Consider the following 20,818-nt stretch of genomic DNA (forward strand, 5'->3'; position numbering starts at 1 on the left):
TCCGCTCGTCTTCTTCTTTAGTCAGTAGCACCTATGTTATGTATGCTGGTACAATTTCCCAGCTCTGCACTCTTCAACATTTCGCTGACAAAATTTTCCGGCTCTAGCAAGACTCCCTTCTATCTCTGCCTCGTGTTTCCTTCTAAGCCTCTGCAGCACCTACAAAATGTGTGCGATAGCCCTGATCACACATTTGTTAGGTGCTACAGATGGTTTAGTACCAGCACCTTTCGTCCTCCTTATCAATTGTTCATCTAGCAATTAATTAATCATTAAAATCTTTATTTTCTCAATGATCATTTTATTGTATTTAACAATAGCAGAAGAAGTTACCAAAGAAATATATTTGTAAAATAAATTTTTCTAACAGTAGATATTAATTAAACTCGTAAAATTGACAAGATTTACTGACTTATATGGAAATTAAAGATATCTGTGATTTGTTTCGTACAAGTAATAAAACTTGAAGAGTGGATAACATTAAACCGGACACTAATCTAAACTCACTATACTTTTCCCAATCGAATAAGCGTCTCTACAAATGGAAACTTACTAGAATAAATTAAATTAACCGAAGCGAAGAAGAAAATAAAAAAAAAACGCATTAATCAAATTAGTTACATCAAAATGAAACTCCTATGCTTCTGGTTTTTTTAAAAGAGTTGTGAGCATTATAATTACACGTTTTTATGCGGCGTTAAAAGAGCGTAGTCGGATTTAATTTCGCGTGTAATCGAATTAGAATTATTATTCGAATACTCCGAGAAGTGTTTTTGTGTGTATGTGTTTAAGTGTGTGCATTTATGTTCGTGTGTGAGTACGTGTGTGTTGTTTATGCGCGTGAAATCGTAATATAATCAATTTGCAATAAATTTCCGAGGCGCCAATAAAGTGGCTAATTTAGTAGCTCTGAATTACCATATCTGCCACTCATCCAGCACAGAATTTATTGGGATTTCGTGTTGGGCCTCTTTTATTACTTAATATCGGCCATAAAAATGAGTTGCACCGCACATCATCTATCGGTTCGGGCGTGTTACGTAACTGGCGGCGTGTATTATCACTGGAATCCTTATTTTTTCGATCTCGCGTGGAGCCTCTACGCCCGAAGTCATCCCATCCTATCCTCCTCGGTGCCGTATTCAATTAAAAGAACCGATATTGTAGATGCACGAGAGAAGAAGCTAGCTTATGCAATAAACAAACGGCGAGAGCGCGAGCCGCATCGCATTTCGAGTTTCCTGGTTTCTGTTCTTCTCAATTCCTTTCGTAGAACGGGCACAATCCTACAGGATTAAGGTTTATACAAAAACTGATTTTTAAAATAAACCGGTTTTTTGGATATCAATATTTCTAAAAGAATAAACGGTTTTTAAAAAATCAAACAAAATGAAACGAAGACTACTGTCAATAGTCCTTTAGACTACATATAAATACAGAAATACCTCGCATAGTGTGGTTTGTTCAGTGCGGATTTACTATAGTACGGATTGAAAATTTTAAAATAAAGTACATTTGAATTCAGAAAAAATATATAATTCTAAAAAAATAGTACACAAACTGATTTACATTCTTACCTCTTATTTTTAAAGACCACGATTAGTTCGGTTTCAAACAGTGCGGGATATTGGTAGAATTGATTATCCGCACTATGCTAGGTATTATATTTAAAGCGAAAAATCTATATTTTGAAACTAGAAAAATATAACACTTTCAAAATCCGTACAAATCACTACAATTTTTCACCTTTTTAATTAAGACACTTATAAAGTAAATTTGTATCATATCATATCGTCAATAGTTATTTGTATCTAGTTTCATTTTTAATATTGTTTTTAAGCAAATTTAATTTCTAAAAACATTAATATGCATTATTACTAAAACTTGTTGCGTCAAATACTGAACATTTGACCTTCATTTAATATGAGTCATTCATGTCTTAAAATACCGGTTTTGAAAAATTTGTAATTATCAAACTAAACAGTTTTTTTTTTAATTCTATACGGGAGCAGTATTGTTCGCTTGCCTCCTTCGCTTGTCTTCCTTCTTTATAATACCTTCCCCGTTGCATCGTTCTTCGACTTTGCTTTGTTTTTCTTCCTCCTCCTTCTTCTTGACTTCTTCTCTGTAGTTCTCTATGTACGTTGGTTGCTTCTTCTTTCGTTCTTGTTTTGTTCTTACCCCGTCGTTTGTTTGCACGCCGGTTTGCGGTTATTTATTGCGGCCGTAAAGCGTGTGGTTATATACGGACTGGGATGGCAATATAAGGAAATTGTACTATAATATGGAATTCGGAATTTATAGATAGTTAATCCGAGGGGGAATCTTGTTTCACTTGTGTAATTATCCATGCTTTCAGGTAATTAATACACGTTCCGACCGTGCATTCTTGCAACTGATATGATTTATTGCGGCTACGGGATTAACTCCTCGTTTTTACCCGCATTTTCGTTTTCAATCTCGCATCTCACTAAATGTAATTTAATTTGGTGTGCTTACCTCTACTTCTAATTAAAATCAATATTAACCATTTGTTAACGACATAGAATATTAAACATAGAGAAATGAACTTCTACTTTGCTTCAAATATTTATATTTACATTTATTATAATATTATAAATTATTCTAAAAATAAACCAAATTTTGTGAACTGTATAGTGAATCAGGGATCGGCAACCTGCGGCTCTACGGTCTTTGGTTTAACAGATATAAACTTAAAAATGGCTCTTCACTCCAAAAAGGTTGCCGATCAATGTACTACAGTTTATTAACGAACAGGTTTGAATTAACATTTGCTTGAATTCACATTTATCATGAATAATCTTAGTATTTCTCTATTTATTTTATAATTTATATCTAAAAAATGAGCTTCAGCATCATTAGAATATTCTTGAATCAAGAAATAATAAGCTTTACTACCTAAAATAAAATAAATGCAGCGAGACGATTCCACGAATGCAAGCATGCAATTTAATTAAAAGTATGACATTGAGCGAATTTCAGAGTGAAATCATTCCAATTAAGTCCAATCAAATATTAATTACATCCGTTTTAATTTTAGCAAAACATAATGAGGCTATGTTTTGTAAAAATAAAACGGATTTATTAATTTACAATCTGTTCCTAAACAAATATTTTTGGAATTGTTGCCACAGTAAAAAATCTAATGTTTTTAAAAGCGTCTCTTTATAATAAAATAGTATAAATATTAGAAAATATCCTTTGCATTAATTCAATTTATTTTTGTTATTGTGTTAAGTTTATATTATGTTTGTTGCAATAAATATTCTTATTATTAAAAGATATTTTAGATTTAGAAAAAGAAATAGTAGATTGTTTCATTTTTATAAAAATAAATTTAATTTCAATTTATTATGTTTATTGTGATGAAAATATCTATTAAAAATTGATTCTATATTTTTCTGCTTCATTATTTTATGTATTTGGAAGTATTTATATAATTATTTTAATTTTATATGAACACTTTTTATTATCTGATCCTTTTTAATTAATCTTATTATTGTCTTTGTTTAATTGTAAATTAATAAAAAAAATGTATAGAATCTAAGACCGGTTTGAGAAAATCTAAATACTACTCATTTACTGTGTTGGAAATATTGTAATAAATGTATTTTTTTGCATAATGTTAGACAGATAATATTATAAAATAATAACAAAACTTGTTATTGAAGTAGAGATTATTATTATTTTGAGAACTGTAAACGAATCTTTCGATATTTTGAATTCCGAAAGGATACGGTTCCATCCAAAAATAGATGATATTTGTGGCTTTATAATCAATCAACAGTTAGATTACTGGAGTTTTAAATAAACTTGAAGCAAAAAAAAATAAAACGTACGAGTAAATTATATGATATGAGTAAAGACTTTTGCGAAATTTCACCTTGCGGACATGACATAAATATAAACTGGTATGTTTTAGGTCTTTATCGTAACGAACAGTTATAAACAAAAATAGGTCTTATCAGTATATTCACAGCAGCAGGAGCACAGCTTGCTTACTACATGTGAACGGAATTGCTAACAGGATTTCAGTATTGGTCGCATAGGAGGATGTCGCTATTGAATCCTGTCGTCTTATCTCCGCGGAAAATGATTCTTGGTAACAATTATCGCCGCGTAACGCATTACAATTAAATTTTAACGTCTCCCGATGTAATGATAGTAGGCATCCACATGCCAATTAATTTCGATCAGGTTGCAGCGTGAATTATGTTATGTGCATTTGAGAAGTCACTCCTTTGGTTCGAGTGAAGTTTACACTTTATGGAACTAGTTTCATTTGAGATCCCAGATTTTCGCTTTATTTGTTTCCTGGTAATTAAGAAAATACTTAATGTGTTTTCACATAAACTNTATTTATAACATATAAATTTCTATAGAATAATAGTATTTTTTATAAACGCAATCAATTAAAATTAATGCATTTAATGAAAATAAAGTTATTACTTTTATTATTAATTCAACAACAAACAAAACGTAATCAATTAAAGTCTTGCTTAATTGTATACAAATAAAGGTGACGTAATATGTAACGAAATATTTGTAAATTTGTTAACTCATAAATGTCGGACATAATTTAACATATTTAGATTGTTTTAGTTTTGATAATTTGTGATAAAAAACTGTTTGTTTACATAAATAGTTTGTTTACTTAATAGGTAATGTATTAATTTAATCAAATTGGTTTTGTAAAGCAATACTACGAAAATGTAGTTTATAATTAATAATTATATAAATTTATGTAACTACAATTTTTACAATTTAAACATACGTAAATGAAAAATGGAATGTTATATAACTGGAACAAAATTAAAAAAACTGTTAAAAAGGGCGGTTATTATGAGAAATAAGTATTACATGTAAGTTAACTTTTTGACTTATTGTAATTATATAACAGTGAAAATAACTTATAATATTAATTAAAATAATAATAAAAAATTATTTAATCTGTTTCTGAAATAAGAAAAACGTTTTTTTTTTTATAATTTGAAGATGTTTTTTTATTTAGAATGGATAAAAAAGTATATTTTAATGTTATGAAGACGAATTAATCTTAATGATTGGTATCTAGATTGGCTTGGAGAAATGTGTAGAAAATGATCTATTAGAAAGGAGTATATGAGATGAAAATGAGCTCTCGATATTGCGAAGTAAAACGGATCGGAATCGAAATTAATCAATTTTAAGGTCGTTCTCCACGAACGACCGATAGAGGAGGATAATAATGATCGGAATCAATTTTAGTGATTAGAGAATGCTTATTCGTGTATCGGATTTGAAAATTGGACGACGTAGAATTGCGAGGGACGATGAGAAAATGCTGAGAGCAAGAGAGTTCCTTGTTTCGTTTCTGAATTGATTTATTTGGCGTATGAAGAAGAAGAGCATCATCCGTTTGTTTCGATTCAATCGCTTCTCGATTTGCCCCTTTTGGAACCGCGAGTTCGGGTTGGTGGTATGAACTCGTTCGAAAACGGTAACTAGTTGAAGCTCTCATCTACCCACGTAAACCCGTTGCAGAGCTTAGCTCTCGGCTCATGGTATTGGGGCTCTCGGGAACTCTCATCGGAACTCTCGACTGCTGCTGCTGCTTTCATGCAGAGACAGAGGCAAAGGCAGACGGTAAACGGAGACTTTAGTTTAGTCGCGACGCCCGATCCGAGCGAACAGGTTGCTGCTACAAGCCAACAGTTCAACACAACAGTTGAAGACGGTCAGAAGTTGTACGCACGCTCCGAAGGGACGAGACACCCATCAACATCTGTTGAAACCCTACACCCCTCAATAAAAAAATATAATAACACTCGACCACTGAACTGTTGACGCGTTCGAACGTATATTCAGAACATGCTCTCATTTAGGCAACGTTTTAACACCTCCAGACAAGAACATTCTTTGTTGTGAATACTTTGTGTGCCATCTTCTACGCTCCTCGTCAATCTCATCCTCGAGCTGTCTACGATCTCTCAAAATAAGTAAGTACTCCCAAGTTCTCGTGCAGACATGCGATGCGGCATGAATTATTCCAGAAATGATTGAAGGCAATGCATGCGGTCTTCTCCTTATCTGGTGATAAAGAGCGCTCGAAATAGCTTCGATCAATTACATTATTAACAACAATATTTCGAGATAAATTACGGATGGGATCCGATGGGGGCCTAAACTGGCCCCTTTTAATATTTATGGGCTTCCGAGGGTCCCACATGTCGTGTCTCTCTCTCTTCATTCTCTTTCTCCTCTACTTCTTCCTCATCTTCGTCTCTGCTTTATTCAAGTTCACTGATCTAAATACACCGAGTGTTCTTTATTGGACTACTTAAGGAAAATTAATGCGAATTTAAAAATTGAATTCATTTCATTGAATGCAATTACAGCAAATTATGACATTTATTTCAGTATATATATACAAAAGCTCATTTTACACATTACGTAAAAATAATAATAAGTCTATTTAACAAACAATGTTTTTAAAATTCTAATTAACCAATAGTAAACATTTTTATCTGCTCTTAAACTAAATATATTTATTGATCAACATATGTTTATATGTCACGCGATAAAAAGTTGCTTATTAAAACTTATGCTGATATTTATTTTTTGTTTTGATTATTCTCAATCACCAGTATTTATTTATACAGAAATTACTCTATTTTATTTATTTACTTTTATCAATAATATATTTATATTTATAAGGGGAAAAGTAATAAATATCTCTTGATAATCAAAAATTATAATAAATTACATATCTTCATTTAATGTCTACATAAAAAAATAATTTATCATGTATGATTTATTTCAAAACTTAACTCATAAATCTCAATTGAATACTGTCTTATATCATTAGTTTATTATACATTTTTGTCTACTCTTTATAAAAATATTTCATACCTAGTCTTTTGGTAGTACCTTTTATCTTTTTGTATGGCAATACTTGATTTTTGTATTTTAGAAACTAAAATTGTATCAGTAAATTAAAAATTGAATCATTTATTTCCAAGTTTTTCAATTGTTTGCCAGTATTTACGTATTTATAAAAATATCTCATAAATTAGAGCGTAATGTACCTCGATTATAGTGTATTCTAAATTGTACAATTTATTTCAAATTTTATGAACTGCTTCCGACGTTTCTATAATTTAGTATAAAACTGTTTAAATACTTAATTTTTAATTCTAAAAGGAATATAATGAATAGACGTTAGTATTTAAAAACATGTTTTGAAACTTTCCATTATATCTTTTATTGAATAATTTATTTTGTTTTATGTATGGTATATATTACAATCGTATATAAAGTGTATTTTTTTTCTTTACTAAAAATTTTTCATTTTAAAAAATTATTTAATTACTTTATAAATCTTTATACATCATTTTTTTTAACATTATTTAAAATTTATTATTAATAATTGAGTCTATAAATTATAAAAAATAAATAAATATTTATAAATTGTTGTATTTGTAATTTAATTATTCTAATTAAAAAATATAATTAACGTGCTGAATGAAAAAAACTAATGTATGTGTGATAGTTGTGAAAATATTGTACACGTTGTACATAAAATATGTATGCATACAGCGTAGATCGTTTTAATCATTTAAAAAGCCACCGCTTTTGGCTCCCCTCGGCGACAGTCCAATAACATGTGCATTATGTTCAATTAAAGACGTCCACATTCACCGCTGCCGCTGCCTTCGTCGTTGTAGTTGTTGTTGCTGCTTGTTGCTCTGATGCATCAACGTTCCGTTCTCATACTATGCCTAAACCTAGGAGACGCCCTCGAGATGTTGTCATCGCGCTTCGCATGAATCAAACTTAATGACCCACTAATCGATCGATTTACATCTGAGGTGCATTCCTGAGTGTGTCTCGCCACCTCCGGAAACGAAGCTGGACAACGTCTGCCCGTTCGTTCCCACAGCTGGAAGAAAGTTTGCGGTTTTCCATTAGAAAGTCCTCGCATCACAATAGCTTCATTATCCATCCACGGATAAACGCGTGTTTGTTCCTCAAAAAAAAAATAATGATCGATAATTCCCAGCAATACCGATCCGATCTGTGCGCAATAAATTATCTTTTTTTTCTTGTATTTCAACTATCGACTCGTTAGATTAATTAATCATTGGAAATTTAATTGATTTCTTCTTTGATTTATTTTATAATTAATTATTTAAATTATTATAACCTTAATCATTGAATTTTATTTATTAAAAAAGTTAATATTTTTTGTTACATTTTTATTATAGCAATGTAACTAATACAATATTATTAATAATCTGAAGTGTTGGCTTTAACTAAAGTGTTGAAATAATAGAAAAAGCTAATATTTAATATAAATTATATTTGTAATTTAGTATATTCTTAAAACATTTAATTCTACGTGATACTTGCCAAGTAACAAGTAACTAGGAAGATTATTATAAATCCTTGGTTTGCGCTTCTCATTACATTTGCCAAGTACTTAAGTAAGAACATAATTTATATGATCGACTTTATTGTTTTTGATTTTTAGAATTTTAAGTAAAGTTTCTAAATAGTATTCAAAGTAATTCCTTCGTTAGTAAATAACATTTTTATGTAATGAAAAGTACTTAAAAATGGAAGTAATTAAAGTTACATAAGTATTTCCTTTCTCAAGATTTGTATACTTAATTAATCCAGTAACAAGTTATATCAAGATTTTATATAAAGATTTTGTTTAATTAAAATATTTTCAACAAATTGTAATATAATAGTGATAATAGGAGAAGACTCTTGTGTTTATTTGTTATGGAGTTGAGTTCTTATCTCACATTACAAAAGAATGATTGGATCGATTTAATTAAAGAAAAAAACACAAGAAGCAATCAATGTTTACAAAAAAATAAGTCATTAGGTTTCTATTATCTTATTGGTGGCTAATAAAGATTAAATTTATTTGTTGTTGTTGTTATTGATAAGTGAACTATATAATATGATTATTTATATGTTTATTAATTATTATCATCGTTTTATAAATAGAAATATATTAACACGTGTGCAATCGTTTAACCGAAAATATTGATCTAAATTTAAATTAATAAATCGTTCAATTGATAAACTGAAGTAAACTAATTTAAATCTGAATATTTATTAATAAATTTCAATGATTTTGTCTTCATTTATATAAAATATACTTATGGTTTGAATAAGTTTATGGGTTGATTGATCACCTTTACATCTTTTGTTAAAAATTTCCTATTTTATGTAACCATTCATTGTAGATTCATTGTAATAGGTTTTAAATCAATCTTTATTTCTAAGATTGTGCATTAAAGTCTTTTTACATGATTATATATTATTTATTTATAGGTATTATTAGATAATAATAATGCTCTATCTTAATTTCTCTTGTAAGGTAATAAATTCTAATTCTTATCCATTCTTATTCAAGCTTTCATTTAATGATTCAATATAATGTTTTTTTTTTTCGTTCATCAGATGCGAAGAGGAAAAGCAGACCTCTCACAATTTAATGGCGCATTTTTTTTTATCAAATGATTTTATGTAAATATTATGACTACATAAATGTCCGCTGGTGGGGGATCTGATAAATTATCCTTCAATCAACGATTTGAATACAACATCGGATGAGCTGAGAGTGAAAAAAATGAAGATCGGATTTCTCAATGCGAGAGATTTATTAATTTTATACGTACAAGTCTTCTTCTTCCTTTATTCGACTATTGTATCTAGTTGTATGTTTATTTTTGTAACGTTAGATCTTTTTTTGATATTGATTCACACAATTCATCATCGATGTAACAATTGTGAGACTGCAAGAAAGTTTTTGATATAATAACTAACTGTTATTAAACTGTAATTTGAGAAAAAATATGCGTGTATGTTTTGAATACAATTATAAAAAGATCTGATCAAAGAATATCAATAATTGAATGCTTTATTGCCACTCCTACCGTGCGACGAACTGTAATTATTTTGATTAGTTTAATTAATTATTTTTTGTAGATGTTATAATTAATTTTATGTATAAAATTTCTATTTTCAATATTAACACGAAAATCTATTATTTAACATTAAGTTGTCATTATATGCTTTCAATTAAAGAATTATTTTTAGTTACATTTGTATTGATAAGATGTTATTATTTTCATTAAAAAATATTTACTATCAATATTAGTTAGATTTTATTATTAATTTAATTACGTTTTTCAACTAGATTTAGGAGAATTCATTATATAAAATGCATTTTAGCTATTAGCGTGTGGGTCACCTTTCTTGTTTAACTTTCAATAGACGTTTTTTAAATTATTATTTTTTAATCATTTTTATCACCGTTAATTTAATCAATCTGGGAATCCAGAAATAGGAAATATAATCTTCTCAGCAACTTTCCTAATCAAGCTTACAAAAAGCTCAGAGCGTCTACAATAGTCTCGAGCCGATGGTAACAATGGGAGAAAGCTCCGCGCAAGATGTTATATCTTTTTAATTATCCAATATACATATCAGTTACACGAGGCGAGCATCGAAGTTCAACAGTTATAGTGGTCTTGCCCTATAATTAAACTATTGTCTTGATTGCATAAATCCTGTGTAAATCTTAATCGCGATCCGTTGCTAATTTGCGGTTCGTAAATTATAGTAATTTTAAATGAAAATAAAATCTCCGAAGACGCGAAGAACACTCCGACGATTTGCGTATTACATCTGCTCGCAAATAGGTTACATTCAACAGCTAAAAGGTTCCAATTACTTATACTGTTTTATCTAATTCTAATAAATGGTTTTATAATCATGAATACATTTCAAACTTAAATATTGTATCATGTTATTAGAATACTTGAAAGTAGATTAATATGATGATGATTTAAACATACTTGAGACGTATAAGTATTTCTAAATTGTACTTTTAAGATTCTTATAACATTATTAAAATTATTTGTATACTTTGTTTATTAAATTAATGAAATTTGTAACTTCTGCAAGTAATAATAGTAAATGCAAGTAAATATGTCACATTGACATTTTTATAGCGTTATGCTTTAATAACCTTTAAATTTAGTTTTTATCACAGCTTAGCTGATTCTTAAATGGATTATTATATAAGTTGTTTCATAGGGAAATTCACTATTTTCTTATAGATAATTGATATTCCGTTTATAATTAATTGATAATAATTGTTGAATGTTATTTAATTTATATTTGTTTAATTTAGCTTGTTGTTCTTGTTTGAAGTAACATTCTGTATGGACTTCCAACTAGTATTAGTTATGGATTCATATGATACTAAAACTGTAATGGATACTGTGCTGACATGACTACAATTTACTTGGCAAGTATCGCCTTGTGACCTTAGTTTGTATACTAAGTTTTTCAACAAAGTACTTTGACAGGTTAAACAGTGATGATAATTGCATGCGCGAAACAAAAATATAGACAATTATATTATAATTATTTTAGTACTTACTTACTATTACATAAAACTAATTCAATTTTCTTAGAAAACGCTCATAGCAAAACCGCCACCAGCTATTGACCTACGGGAGTATAAAATTAGGTTAATAGGTTAATCTTTAGGATTCATTCATCATCGAGCTAACTAAGCATATGGTTAATTTAGTTTTGTGACCTCAAAGTACGGAATTAAGAACGAATTAATACGGTGCATTAAATTTGTAAATAAAACACTCAAGTGCGTCAACTACAAAAAAACGATGCTCCCTCTTCATAGTTATATTTATTTACACTTTTTTTTTGTTCATACGTCTGCGTTTCATCTTCTTGTATTCCCCTCATCCTCGAGATGCAGTTTCCATGATTTATTTGGTGTCAGTGCTTGAATTTATGGCGGTCGTAAAAACCATAGATTTGGATCAGCTTTAAAAGCCGCTGCCCCGGCGCAATTTTCTAGGCCTCTCTCAACCACTTGTTGCTCTCGTTACCTTATCTCTTAGTTATGAGGAGACGATGGGAGAAGGTAAGATGAGCAAAAGAAGGAATAATAGCGAGTAAAAATGGTGAACTTGTGAAGAGCAACATCACAGGTTGTGATGTCGGAATGTATGCAAATTTCTTTGTAAATTTTTATTGAAGGAAATTTATCTATTCTAGAAATTAAATGTGAAAACTGTCAAAATTAATTTTTTTTAGGCTTAGTGAGTAAAGTTGCTTAACTTTTGATGAACTTATTTTCATTCTTTTTTTCAATCTTTTGGAAGGTTAGATGATCAAAAAGAGGAATAGTTGTGAATAAAAATTGTAAAGTTGTGAAGAGTAGTAACAGGTGATTCTTGTGAGATAAGGTGTGTTCGAATGTATGCAAATGTTTATGTTTGTGTGTATACACGATAAACGTATTAGGAACATAAATCTCGGTTCAATTTTCATTGATATGTAAATGCGGAGATTCGGTGATGTGTCGTCCTTTTGATGATGTTGAGGAGGTGTACTTCGAGATCGTATGAATAGTTAAGGAGGTTTTGGTTGTTTTTTAAATTTTATTTTGGGAGATGTATAGAAAAATGATTAGATTAGTCGGCTCCGAAGCTCGTGAAGAGGGAAATCCTCCGGACAAATTCAATAAGCAAATATGAATAATTTATTTAGCAGGTGGCTAGGAAAATCATTTATCAATCTCGCGTGTCGGGGTGCAGCTCGACCACACCCATGGACAAGACAAGACATTTTGCATGCACATGCTCATACAACGAGCACCAAGAGGAAACAAACAAAACGAATCAAAAACATCAACAAAAAAAACTGTATGTTTGTATGCCGCGACTCCAAAGATTCAGATAGCCAGTGATTATGAAATAATGTACGCTCGTGTATCAGACATTAGTCGTTTCTAATATTTACACAAGACACGGTCACGAGCTTTTGTCATTTTGACTTCGCTCCATGGTCGATCAACACCAACTACAAAGAACTATCTCGACAACATTCGTTCGTACCCATTGTGCTGCTCATGATGTCCGCTTCGTGCCTACCTATTTTATGTCCGTTATGTTTTACGAAAATAAATACCATTGTCGACCGTTTCAACATTTCTCATTGTTGCTGCCATTATTACCATTATTCGATGCAAAATAAACACGCCGAAGATGAAGAAGAAAAAGAAACGAAATAAGCGCAGTCTAAATGTTTCATCGACGGCTCAGCACTACACTTCCACACGACGTCTCCAATAAAAAAAAAGATTGAAATCAAATTACAGGCGATACGATCTCTCTATTATATCGAGTTCAGATGGGAAAACGTTATGCAAGGAAGTAGAGTGTCGTACATGAACCTAACCGCTTTGTGCATTCAATAGCTCTGACATAAATTATATTCAGGATGATAACTTTCATCATTTATCTTATACTTCATCATCTCATACTTATGTTTTCCATGTTTATATTTGTTTTCTCATCCAATATTTATATGCAATTATATAGTAATCAATGTAATTGATTTTGTTAGAGTCAATGATCATCTAATAGTTTAAACGCAAACATTAAACATGTATGACTTTAATTAGGCATAGGTAGTTTATCAAATATAAATACATAATACTCAGCAAAAACAGATTAGTTTTACTTGGATCATAGTTTTACTTGGACTCTGATTTGGTAAGGACTAACAAATTATTATATAGTAGGTTTATCAAGTAATTTGAGTATTGCATAGGAATTGATGGATACAACAGTAAATAATCTTAATATCTAGTTAAATCCAGCTGTTGAAGCTTTCAAATCGCTGAATTGTGAGAATTGTATCTAATAAATTATATGCCAGTGCATTTATATGGAAATGCATCAGGTTATCTTTGTATAATTCCAGATAAAATTGTGATTACGCCATGTGATGTTTCAACCAATAATTCTTTAAGTAATTTCTTATTGGTAAAATACCCATCATAATTGAGCTGAAAACTTTGAAACATTTTGATGTTTGAGACGTCTTTTATAATTAATACAACATTTTTTGTTAAATGTTGGATTTTTTATAATTGTTTAAAAATCATATATTTTTATAAATTATGTTATTTGTTACATATATAATAAATTTTAGATAACTCATAGATTTTTAGATGCGATCTGGAGAAAGAAATTAATTTACCGAATTATGCACATATAGTTTTATAATTAGACGAAACATGAAAATCGAAGTAGATTTTGATATGATTATTTCATGGAAAATATCTTTTTTTTTTATGTATCTGTATTATATAATGGAGTTGTCGTAACAAAGATGTTATATTAATGAATTGAACAAATTATTTTTTGTAACCGTGTCCATTAGTACTAATAGCAGTAAAATGAAGATGGAAATTGCCTTTTAATAAGCCGGATTTGTATACCATACCCGTCGGAGGAGAGTGGACGATTTCGAATTGTAAAGAGCGCTATTAGTTTATTATGCATTGTGCGTACGTGGCAATAATTAATGATGCGTGTGTGGGCAACCAACGAATGGAGAATGGAGTGTCGAAGAAAGGGCAACTTAATTGGTTTACTAAGGTTGGGCGCATCGAAAAGCGCGCGTCAATTTAAAATAAATTATCCTCGCCGATCGAATTTGAAAAGAACAAGGGAAAATGACAAGACCTTAGACGGAGAAGAGGACGGAAATTGTTGTTTATAATATAGGTGAACAGCACGTGCCCATTGTTGGTACAACTCAATCGATGGAGAGGCTAAAAACGTCCATCACATGTGAAGAAGCGGAAAAGACAAATGGTTTGGAGCGAGCGGAAAGTTGGTGTAGTCCGAAAACAAGATGTAATTCGTTAATTACTTTTCGTGTTAATTAAATTAGGCATGGAAATGAAGAGGTTCTTAATTTGTACGGTAACTCCTCGTGACCGTGCGTGATCAGTTTTGTTTTTTTGGATTATCGTTCGACTGTGTTAAGTTAGCTTTGCGTCCATTCAACCGACAATTTCATGCTGCTTGAGCTCCGTGTGAACGCGATAATACCGGATCGTCTTTCAAATACTGGAATTATTTCATCATAACTTTTCAAGGAGGTTTCTTCTTTTCAATTTCTTAAAATCGTATGAAATTGAACTGGAAATGCATGATAATTATGTGTATATACATATCATAAATTAGAGTAGTTTTTTTAAGAAATGTTTGCTCATTATTATCATTTTTTTATAGATGATTTAAATTTAATTTATGTGAATATCAATCAAATATTATCTTTAATTAATCCTTATAGCAATTAGAATATTGTTCCTTAAATACTGGTAATTTCAGTAATGACACTTTTATAATAAATTTCTTATATCAATATAAACTATAATTACACTAATAAACTAATACAATTAATTCTTACATTATATTAAATCCTTAAGAATTGTGCTGCACCTAGACTATAAGTTTTTCAAGACTTCAGAACTTTCATTAATAAGAAATAACTTTACCTTTAAGATACATACAAGAACACAAAAAGACTGAATTGCAAAAATGTCTAGCTTGAACAATCAGATTTTCCTAAATCTAGAAATAGTTAGTTTAATAGAATTTTTAGTTTAACATAATTTTGACGTTATTTCACAAATATTTCGTTTTCAAATTATATAATCTTCATGTCTTATTTACCAAGATTTATATATTTTTATACCAAGTCCTAAAGAAAATTATATAATTTTATTGAAATTGCGCAGTAAAATAACTATTTGCGTTCATTCCGTAGTTCCATCATTATAAGAGGAAACAGAAAATTGTAAACATGTTAATATAGATTTCATGAATCGTCGTACTATGTTTGTTTACTATACTCAATTCACTAGTAAATTATGTATGTAATTTGCAGCTATGGTTTCTTTCTTTGTCTATTTGTAAGTTCTTTAGTCTGGATTGGATTAGAATTTTTAATGGACTTTTATATCCATCATTACTTGAAAATGAGAGAATTACATAAGATTGATAAGTTATAATAATGTTGCAAGTAAATAGAAAATAAATTTATGGATTGGTACAATTTTCAGAAAAAAACATTTTTGCATCATCATCTTGACAATTTAATCTGTTATTAAATATTATTCTATAATGTAACGTATTTTATGTTATGAAATGATTGAATGTTTTTTTTTGTTATTTTTCTTACGTTTTAACTGGAATTTCTTATCATATTTCCCAGAAATTTTCATTTCTATAAATACTGTTTAAGTGGTACGTATTTGTTACAAAATAATATTCAGAATTGCATACTCTTTTATAAACGTTTCATGAAATAATATTATTTAATACTAATTTTAACCCTTTGTCGTCTGACGGTACTGTTTGTTATGGTGTTGTTGTTGATACTTTAATGTAATCTTTATATTGTATACAAAAATGATTTGTTTTGCAATTTAAATCACCAAGTTAGTACAAACTTGTCACTTCATTGAAAATATTGCTGAAATTTACTAACATTTTGTATAGGCAACATACTACATACTACATGAAATAATATTATTTAAAACTAATAAACATACATAATAATTTCAGTAAAGATAAAATCATTGAATAAAATTTATTATATTTACTTGTTTTGTGAAATCAACAACATTTTAGAGATTCTTCCACTGATCATAGATTAGTACATTTCACATGAGCCCCACAAAAAAATGTGAAATATCTTAAATATCTTTTTGCCGCAAAGAGAATCTCAGAAATCCGTCACATATTTCGTCTTAATTAATATTTCCGTTGAGTGAACAAAAAATAACATGATAGACACATTCGAAATATTTCAATCAACGACATTCACCGTTCATTATCGCTTAATTATAGTTTTGCTTAATTAATGACATTTTTTTCTATGTGTAGAAGAATTGGCATTTTTAGTTGTTTTCATCCATTGAGTTTATATGTGCTATTTCCATTACATATTTTATTATAAGGTCGTCTGTGTCTCGTAAATTTCGTTCCAGAAATTTTAGTTGGCTTTTCGTACGGCACGAAACGAGAATCAAACGAAAATTTATCGGCCCATTTTATCTCGATTTTAGATAGGAGGCCATCACGACTTGTATCTCTCGCATATAGATCCGTATCTCGGCTCCTTCCTCTCTCATTATTATAAAACATCTTTTTTTGTCTTTCCTTTTTCTTTTAGACTTTGTTTTCCTTATCCTTTCAAAGGAAAACTAAATGCACTGAGGAAGAAAATCGTAGCGAATCTTCAAATGATTATATTATAATAGTAATTAATAACTAAATATAGATTTGTTACTTATTTTAAAAGTTAAGTAATGTGTTTGTTGAATGGGTGATAGAAAGATCATTTGTTAGAGAAATAATTATAACACTACTCAAATGAAAACTTTATATAATTGATAATATTTTTTTTTCAAAAAAATTGTAGTGTTTTTCCATGTTATTTGATTCATTGATACTGTTCTTCATTTTACAGATTTATGCTTACGTTTTCCAGCTAATAATAAATACAGGTTTTGTGAATCACTTTTATTATATATTTTAAATCCACATTACATTTATTAAAATTGTTAAATTTCATTATGAATCTAATAATTGCTAAGATGTTTTTCAAACTCTAAACGTAATTTTTTAAAAAATATGCATGTAAAACGCGTATTAACAAAAATAATGTATAGTATATGTGTATTACATTTCTTTTAAATGTCGCAATTGTAACATGTATTTGCATCTCTTTTATCGTGTACAATATATACTTATTACAATATATGAAAATTAAAATTACATAGTATTTATAAACTGATATATTTCAATTCTTAAGACTGTTGGTATAATATTTCCAATAGGTATTACTACCTTATTTAACCGGTTTTATAGAAGCAGTTGAACTTGTACCCGTGTTGAACTTGATAGACGTCAAAACATTGATCCATCAGTTCTAGAATCCCGTAAGATGTAAATAAAACATGATTTAAATATTAATAAAATTAATATAATGGATACATGAAAACACATAAATAATGGACATAATAATATTATTATTATATTTTAGAATATATTATCAAATTTATTGATTGATTTTTACAAATATATTGATGAATACAGGTATCCCCCGATTTACGAACTAGTTCCGTTCCAAATGGTTGTTCGTTAGTCGAATTTGGTTGTAAGTTGGGTGAATTTAAAAAATTTCAAAATATACTTATCTTACCACATTTTATAATGGTTTTTACTTTTATATATGTTAAATTCCGTATTACTCACTCACTCGTAAGTCGGGAGATACTTACTAATGATTTTTAAATACGTATTTTTTGTTTATTGAATTAATTTATATTTGTATAAGATTTGATAATTTGATTTAATCGTTGAAATATTTAATTATATATACAGTAAAAATACCGAATTACGTCTTATTAGGACTTATGTTACATAATTAATTAAAACAGATTAATTACATAAAGAATGCGATTATCTCTCTGTCCGCTCTCTCTATTGGAATGAATTAACTTATCGTGTTCTAATTAAAATATGTTGTATAATAATTTTAATGAATTTATCCATAATTGGAGCATATTGATATGTCCAAGAACCAATTATATTTCTTTACTGTAGTGTATTATTAAACTATGAAACAATGCTGGTGAAACTTTACAATAATAAGAAAAAATATAACTAATTTGAATTATAACTTATTTTATTACAATATTAATAATATTATTACTTTCTTAACTTATCCGCTTAGTATATACTGGGACAACTTCTGACTTTTAAAATTTAAGTATTTTTTATTTTTTTCTGTTCGTACTCAAATATTCATATTGATTCTTTCATAAGTATTTTTGTTGGTATCGAAATAAATTTTTGCATCAATTATCTTATATTACATCGATATTGAAATGATTCATAACAATGCAACTATTAAATAATTTATAACTAGTTAATAATTTTTCTTTATTACTAAAATTCGCATATAAATATTTTTCTTGGTATGATTTCAATATTTATGTGAATGATTCATTTTATTTTCTCTGAAGCTTAAATGATTGATAAAAACAATCCAGCCGTTAAATGATTTATTGATAGTTAATACTATTTTTCTTATTATAAAAATAAGTATATTGAATATTCGTATTGAATTGATTTATATTGATTAAAATTAAATTTGGAAATTGCAATTTTTGTTTTTAAACCTAATTTCAGCTATACATTTTACTTATATCTTTAAATTCTATGAATTACTTTAAAAATGATAAAGGGTACAATGAGCTATTGACTATAGGTCTTTTTGCCTGAGATAATTACTATTATTTCGATGAACATGTAATACACGTATGTATCATGGGATGTACGAGGACTAATCTAATCGAATGAAAAATAGAAGAAGGAATTCGTTATCTTATTGGTCGTGGCGCTTGGACCAATGGCCTGGGCCGTTGATAAGATACAGTTGCCGAGTGATTTATTGGGTCAGATAATTTTTAATCGTCCAGGAATGAAGCGCTCGCTTGTGTCACATTTTTAATTAATGCAACATGGAACACTGTAAGTCTTCTCATCTACCATATTTTTTTTTATTATTATTATTATAATTAATACACGCCGCACACAAATCCGTTGGATTTATTTTTAAACCCAATTTAATCTGTGATCGATGTATGGGATTATTATTATCCAACGTGGACGAGAATCTGAGTCTCCTGCAATTACATCAAATGAGCCGGAATTATTAGAATCATCCGATTGTAATCTTGCGTACGTACATTTATACTCCTTCGTCAATTGATGGAATCATCAATAACGAACGGATCATTTGGTATTTTGCAATTTGCTTTGTTCCTGATTCAATTTGCTCTTGCGGTTTACATGTTCCTGCCATTCCTTTCGGTATTACCGATCCTCCTCCCTTACCATTATTATTATTACTTCAATCCTTCTCCTCCGGTTCGTAATCCTGCCGGATCTGCGAGGTACGATAATGATAAAAGCAATAATCCAGTTGTGAAATATTGTAAGTCCTCGGACAGGTCATTTATCAAACCCGAAAGGCATGAATAAATTAGCATAGACTTGCACCCTGGGCTTCTCGGATTGATTTATTATTAAATAATCCGCGATATTTTCAATAGAAAACTGAATAGAAAAAAAATATTGAGAATGAGTACTATTTTATAATAGCTACCTGTAAATCAATTAATTCACGCTGCGTCCAAATGATCTCTTCCTATAAATCACTTACGTAATTGCATATTCGGAATTCTGTGGGTGCGTTTCAAAATGGTTTTGTTTGCTTTTGCGATGTTAGTTTTGTATTCTCAGTAGAGATCACTTTGGGGTCATAATTATGGTGTTAATAATATGAGGTTACCTGAGGTGAAATTGATCAGGTGCATAGATCTAATAACATGTATATTTTAGTATATAGTAGTCAAAGCTTGTGCCAAATACCAGTAATTTATTATTACTGTTTGATTTATTATTTCTCGAATTAGAATAATTATAGCTGTCTTATTTATCAAATAATTGATAGAAATACATATTCAAATACACTATTATATTAATAACACACCTCGAAAAGGTTATCAAGAATTTATATTGTATTTGATTTGTCAATTACTTTTCTATTTTTCAATCAGTTATGATTTATACTATTGTACAAAAAAAAATGTTTACTTTATAAATTGTATATTTAGTAGGAAGAAACCAATTTGATTTAATAAATCAGATTTTTTATATTTAATGACATTTTTTCATTCGTTCTTATAAGAAATAAACTGTGTTAATGTTTAAGTTTTCTAAGAAACATTCGATGAAACTTACTAAGTTTAAATTTATAATTAGTATGAAAAAACAGATTTGATTTAATGAATCAGCTTTTTTGTATTTAATGACATTTTTTT

At 29.0% G+C, this 20,818-nt stretch overlaps 1 protein-coding gene across 4 annotated transcripts in view; it reads left to right on the plus strand.

The window, feature by feature from the left end:
- The window catches only part of LOC108566820 (protein N-terminal asparagine amidohydrolase), a 74,610-nt gene that overhangs the window by 38,895 nt on the left and 14,897 nt on the right, over window positions 1–20,818 (plus strand). Inside the window, exon 1 of one of the 4 annotated variants that reach the window (XM_017926884.1) lies at window positions 5,594–5,999. The exons of 1 other annotated variant lie outside the window; for it this stretch is intronic. The gene's annotated coding sequence lies outside the window, so the exon portion shown is untranslated. Of the gene's footprint in view, window positions 1–5,593; window positions 6,000–19,392; window positions 19,464–20,818 lie in introns of those variants that run through there. 2 more of the 4 variants (XM_017926887.1, XM_017926886.1) reach the window with 2 other exon arrangements.

This window comes from Nicrophorus vespilloides, unplaced genomic scaffold (genome assembly GCF_001412225.1).
Source record: "Nicrophorus vespilloides isolate i.1.1-1 unplaced genomic scaffold, Nicve_v1.0, whole genome shotgun sequence".
Classification (NCBI taxonomy): Eukaryota; Metazoa; Arthropoda; class Insecta; order Coleoptera; family Silphidae; genus Nicrophorus; species Nicrophorus vespilloides.